Source organism: Fringilla coelebs (genome assembly GCF_963513975.1).
Source record: "Fringilla coelebs genome assembly, chromosome: Z".
In the NCBI taxonomy this organism is placed as follows: Eukaryota; Metazoa; Chordata; class Aves; order Passeriformes; family Fringillidae; genus Fringilla; species Fringilla coelebs.
This window is the reverse complement of record NC_140031.1, coordinates 31,393,185-31,399,184: the sequence shown is the minus strand read 5'-3', so window position 1 is coordinate 31,399,184 and position 6,000 is coordinate 31,393,185. Positions and strand designations below refer to the sequence as shown.

The 6,000-nt window shown below is 44.3% G+C and overlaps 1 protein-coding gene across 12 annotated transcripts in view; it reads left to right on the top strand.

Moving 5' to 3' along the window:
* The first annotated feature begins 492 nt into the window (after positions 1–492).
* MPDZ (multiple PDZ domain crumbs cell polarity complex component) overlaps positions 493–6,000 on the top strand; it is a 92,866-nt gene continuing 87,358 nt past the window's right edge. For 11 of the 12 annotated variants that reach the window (XM_084225866.1, XM_084225872.1, XM_084225875.1 and 8 more), the window contains exon 1: positions 830–934. The gene's annotated coding sequence lies outside the window, so the exon portion shown is untranslated. Of the gene's footprint in view, positions 780–829; positions 935–6,000 lie in introns of those variants that run through there. The other variant, XM_084225868.1, reaches the window with a different exon arrangement.

Sequence of the window (6,000 nt, the reverse complement as noted above, 5' to 3'; positions counted from 1 at the left end):
CTAGTGGAGCAGCCGTAGACCATTTGCAGGGGGTCTACTTCAGCTGAGCCGCCTGAGAGCATTGACAAAATTATCGTATGTAAAGGAATAGGGGAAACCATGACCCTGATAATAATAGTAGAAACAATGTTTACACATAGAAAAATAATTCCACCTTTAGCTGAACTTATGTTTTTGGGTATTTTGTGATCACTGCAAATATCTCTGCATTATGTCCTTCATTCTTAGACATACACATGTGAAACATACAGCATCTTCCTTACTTTTAGTTAACACAATAACCAGCTGCTGCATCGAGGGAAAAGTCATCCCTTCATGAATTCTAGGACTTTATAAATAATTTTGTCTAACTTCATCATGTGTTTGTTGATCTTGGAATTTTTTTTTTTTTTTTAACATTTCCAAACATTTCCCATTTTCCTCCGTTTCAGGCCAGGCTCATCTTGTTGCATCAGAAGGGGTACGACCGGGGGCTGGGCTGGCAGCAAGCGGGGCCAGGCCCGGCCGCAGGCGGCACCGCACCACTGGAGAGAAGCAGGGGCCAGCCTACCGCCGCTTTCATTTCGCAGGCGAACCGGAGAGCAAAACCGGACCAGTTCGGCTCCTCGGTGCCTTCCCGGCCAGGCGTGCGCTCCGGCAGCCGCGGGGAGACAAACTTCGGGGGAAGGGCCGCGACGCTACAGGCCGGCAGGGACGGCACCGAGCACCCCGAGCGTGCCCCGCTACCCCCTGGATACCCCCGCCCACCGTCGCAGCGGGCGGCCGCCCGGCCCGCCCCGGTGAGACCCGGGGCGGGGGGTGCCGGATTAGGTTTCAGGCCGCCGGGGCGTGCCCGAGCGCGCTGCCCCCGCGGCGCGGCTCGCTCGGCGCCGCTACTCGGGGGCGGGAAGGGCGGAAAGCCGGGCCGGGCGGTGGGGCTCGCCGAGTCGCTGGGGTAAGCAGGGGCTGGGCCGGGCGGCGGGGAGCGGGGTGAGCCCGTCCGAGTCGTCCTGCGGGGATGCGGACCGGGAAGGGCGGGGAGTGTCCGCCGCGTCCCTGGAGTTTGAGCGACCTTTTAAAACGCGTTTCTCTCTCGAAGTTTTATTTATTATTGTTCGTTTGATCCGAAGGGTTTTGGTGGGCGGGGGGGAGGGGGTGGTGGCTAGAGGAGGAGAGAGGCCGTGGAGCCGCGGGCCGGGGGGCTGAGCCTGTTGCTGTGTCCCGGCACATCCCCTCTTCCTCCCCCTCAGCCGACCGCGGGCGGCGGGAGCGGCTGTGGGGGCCGGGCAGGGCCGGGGCTCCGGCCTGCGGCGGGCGGGCGGTTCGCAGGCTCGGGCGGCCTGGTGGGGCGTCGTCCTCACGTAAACAAAAGCCGAACCGCCCCTGACATCTGCAGGGAGCCCTGCTGCCCGTTCACGCATTCCTTTTTTATCCCCCGCGGGCATTTCATGATGGGAGGAGATCTCATCATCTGCCCCTGCTGCCACCGATCTTGCTAGCGGCCGCGGCCCTCGGCCGGCACTTGTGGGCGGCGGCGTTGACCTCGCTCGGAGCCAGAGCCGGACCGGAGGCCCCGGCGACACTGGCGGTGTCCTCAGGCTCCAGGCGGGGCGTTGGCCGCGGCTCATCGGGACCGGTACCTGTTGCCGTGCTGGTGTCGGCGCTGCCCGCAGGTCCGACCCCGCCAGCAGCTCCCCGGTAACCGCTTTGGCTGGGTGGAAACGGAGGGCGAGGGGGCCGCCCGCAGATGTGCGCTTTGATGAGTCTGGGTGCGCAAAGGAAAGGGATGGTTCGTTTGTCGTCTCTCCCCTTGCTGCCAGCACCTCCCTGTGTTACTGGAAAGAGCATTAGGAGGAAAGAAAGAAAAAGAAAGAAAAACTCACAAAGCTGACCTTTTGAACTCCGTGTACAGCATTTAAGAGATTTGATTTGCCGTTTGGCTGAAAAACCTTGCTTATAAGTTTTTTCCTTTTCCTTGTCTTTTGCTTTTATAAACGCTGCATCGTCCAGCTATATTTTTGTGTTTTAACACGGGTAGAATTTTTTTTTTTGTAACTATAAACTGTTGGATAGGAAACGTCCCTACTGGCTTTGGTCCCTGAAAGGGTGTTGGGAGTCTGTCGCAGTAGGAGAGCAGAGATTTACTGAGATAGAGAGGACGGGTCTGAATTCTTCAGTTGCGGAAGTTCTATTGTGTGATGCCTTGTGGTTTCCATATCTCTTCTGCGTTTCCCAAGGAAACCGCAACATCTTGGTAGGGAAGAATCTAAACTGGAAAAGGGGAAAGTGATAAAATACTTTCTTGGGAGTGTTACTTGATGCTTCTATGGTAATTGAAAGTAATTGTAACACTAAAAAAAAGATTGTAAGTGGAATATAAGGACATGCGCACCTTAACAAGCAACGTTTTTATACAGAGAACATAATTTAAAAATAAAAATCAATTTTTGGTTGCATATTTGTATGTCTCCTATCTTGTTAACGGTAACTTGCATGTAACATTTGCTGATTAGCTGTGTTGTTTCTAATGGTTTCCTTTGAAGAAGCTTTTCATTAGAAACTGGATACATTCTCCCCTCTTCGTGGGGAAGTGCGCTAGGAAAGTTAGATCCCTATCAGCACTACGGAAAGAGAACTGCGCTATGTAGATACTAACAGATCTTTTTATTCCACCTGGCCCTGGTGAGGCCCTGGTCTGTGAATTCTTCAGGCAAGAATGCCTTATATCTTTGCAGTCATGCAGATAGCTGTAGATGGTTTTGTTTTAACAAGTAGCACTTTATTCAGTATATTGAGAACCATTTTAAAGACCTTTTTAATCTCTGCTTCATGTTTTACACGGAAAAAAAAAAAGAAAATTTTATGAAGTGCATCCAGTACATTTTATAATTGGCTTTATATTTGAGCATTCCGGTGAAGCAGTTTTGGCGAATATAACGCCGTGCTGGCAGGAAACTGTATTATTATTGATAAGGACAGTCTTGTTTCACTGCTGGTGTTCCTGACAAGTCGATACAAAAATGTGCTATTTTTGCCTTGGCAATAGTAGCATATTTATTTTGTAGGCTTTTCAGACCCTGTCCTTACATCTGAGACCCCTTGTACAGTGGTCTTGCTATACAGTGTTATGAATTTCTGTATAAGTCACTTTTATTGTCACAATACACAAAGGGAAATTTTTATTTTCAGTTTGTAGGGAAAATGAGGACTCTTTGTTGATGCTTACTGGTGGCTGTTTGGAGAGGCTTTGTATTTATTTATTTATGTATGCTGTTGTCACCTCTGTGAAGAATCCAGTATAGATTGAGGTGCAGCTGCTGTGCAGCTGCATCAGGTTTAATTGAATTTAATAAATATGGTTTTCATTTAACTATGCTTGAAAACATAAAGAGCCAAAATTAACCATTCCTGTATTTCATCAATTGTAGTGTCCCCTATATTCTGTATATGCTAAAAAGTTGCTTTTCAGTTCCTGAAGCTAATGTGGAAGGGTGCCAATTGATCTTAATTTAAGAATTTACTGAAAAAACCACTTTTTTTTGTAAAAGAAGATCTGTTTGTTTCATTAACAAAAAAACCCCAAACAAACCCCACCAGAAACACTTGCCCTACCTACTATGTTGTTGTTTTTGGAGTGCTCTTTGCAAATCAACTTTGAATACACTATATCACACACATTTATCAGTAGGTGCAATCAGTATAAATAGTTTAGTCCCATTTCCCAGTTGTAATTATTAGCATGTCAGTTACCATGGATATTATATCTTATGCTGATGTAGGGCTTCTTACAGTGTTACAGAAAATTGTTAATTATACACAGTGAACAGATTGCCAGTTCATGGAAAAGCATTTTAAGTTTCCTTAATACATTAGAGTGATGCATACAGAAGGTTAAAAGTAGTTGAATGTTCAAAATTCTGTTTTCGTAATTGATTCAAAGTACATGGTGCTGTTCAGCTCTATCATAGAACTTTTCTTCAACATACAGAGCCAATACCTCTATATGTATTTTTGATGCATTTAACATTTTGCTAAATTTAAAGAGGGTAGTAATGTCTTTTCAAAGTGCTTAGAGTCTTAATATAGGCTATGCAATACTGCCTTTTTATTTCTGCTTTGAATGTTTCATAACAATTTTCATTAGCATAGCTATCAAATGTAGATGTCAGGCATCTCTTGTTTGCTTGTTACATTCCAGGTAGTTGATGGAAATCTGCTTTGTTCCATTGTGCACATTAATTAAAAAATTTTGCTTTTTCTTTTTGTTATCTTTTTCCCTGTTGATCATTGCTGTCTTGCATTTATTTTCACACCTTTTGTGTGCTTAAAAAAGTGCTGTATACCACACCAAAATTACATTGGTGACAGTGGAAAAGTAGCTAGAAAAAAATACATAAAAAAGCATGAGATGTTTCAATTTACTGTGAACAGTTTCCACTGCCTTAATCTTCACAAGACTTGGTTTCTGGGGATCCGTCTTAGTTCTCCTCTTGGGGTTAGCCAGCTTTGAGGAGGTAAGTGGGAAAAATAGAAGAGCTCTTAGAATCTGCAGGCAAGGCAGAAAGTTTAGCAGTAATGAGTATCTTCCACTTCCTGTGTGGTTTGGTTTCTGTTCCTGCACCACACGGTGCTAACACGATATGCCGCCTATTTGAGTGATAGCCAGAAAATTGGGGAGGAAGATGGCATGGGATAAAAATCATGTACTAAAGGATATCTCTAGCCCAGACAAACACAGACCGAAGTGTTAGATGAGAAGTTCTGAAATACTCTCTTTGGCAGCTATAAAATGCATGTTGTGGTTACCTTGCTGCTTAATTGAAATAGATTTAAGTTTAATCTCATGCAACTCCAAGCCAGAGTGTGAGCCTAGAGATCACTCTTAAGATAGGTATTTCCTCTGTATACTCAAAGCACTTCAAGTAATGCAGGAGCTATGGGGCAAAGCCTATTACTATGTTTTCTATCTTTGGCATTGCATGTTTCCTAATCCATGCAATGAGCATTAGTTTCCAAGGTATTATCTAAAATGGCTTTGTGGAACAGTAGGTGGGGTATCCGTCAATGAAACAGTAGGTTTCCTCATGGAAACTGTGTGATCAGGTGCGAAAGAGTGATCAATGGAAATGGGCCGCCTTACTATTTTAATGAATCTTTTCTCTATGTAGCTAAATGCCTTCTGCAATTTTAGTGGAAAGGAGGTGATCAAATAAATTTCAGATGTTAAAAAAAATTCTGTGACCTATGCATTATAGGGTTTCAGAAGTTAACAGATAGAAACCAGAATTGCAACATGACAGCTGTTTTCTGGCAACCAATGTTATCAAAGAAGGATAGCATGAAGAGTGGCAAAATTCCCCAGTTTTGTTTGTTAGTGTTGGAAGAATTAAATTTCGTAAGTGCAAGCATGAAAGGGACCATCTTTAACTTTGGTTTGTTCTTAGAGTGAATATGGTGTGTTTGTCACCTTATACCTATCTAAAATTCCTTGTGTTTTCTATTCTACTGCTCTAAAACAGAAGGAAAATGAGAAGATGATGAGGTTTAGTTTTTTCCTTTTTTTTTTTCTTTTTGGTTTGTTTGGCTGTTTGTTTTTTGTTTACATCACAGCTTTCAGCTACCCGTGTGTTTAGAACTTGAACACAGATTTAACTTGCTATTTGCTTAACTGATTTACCTATAAAGTCTTGATCAGACAGCCTGTGCCTTATTACTGTGAAGAGATTAATGAACTTCAGCACTGAAATACAAAAATAGTTAAATCTACTTTGAGCTAAGCTAGTAAGCTCTTTGAGGTGTGAAGATTGTTGTATCCTGTATAGAAGGGCTGGTTTTGGCTTCAGGTTCCTGTGAAACAGACTACCAGGAGATTGCAAAATTAGGAAATCAGAACGAAACTTCCCACTCTGCATCCAGAAATCTACAATGCCATTATAAAAATATTCACTATAACAGCATTAAGCCTTTCAACAAGTGATCGTGCATTCCACTCTACTTCTCGCTAGCACATTGTTGCTAAAA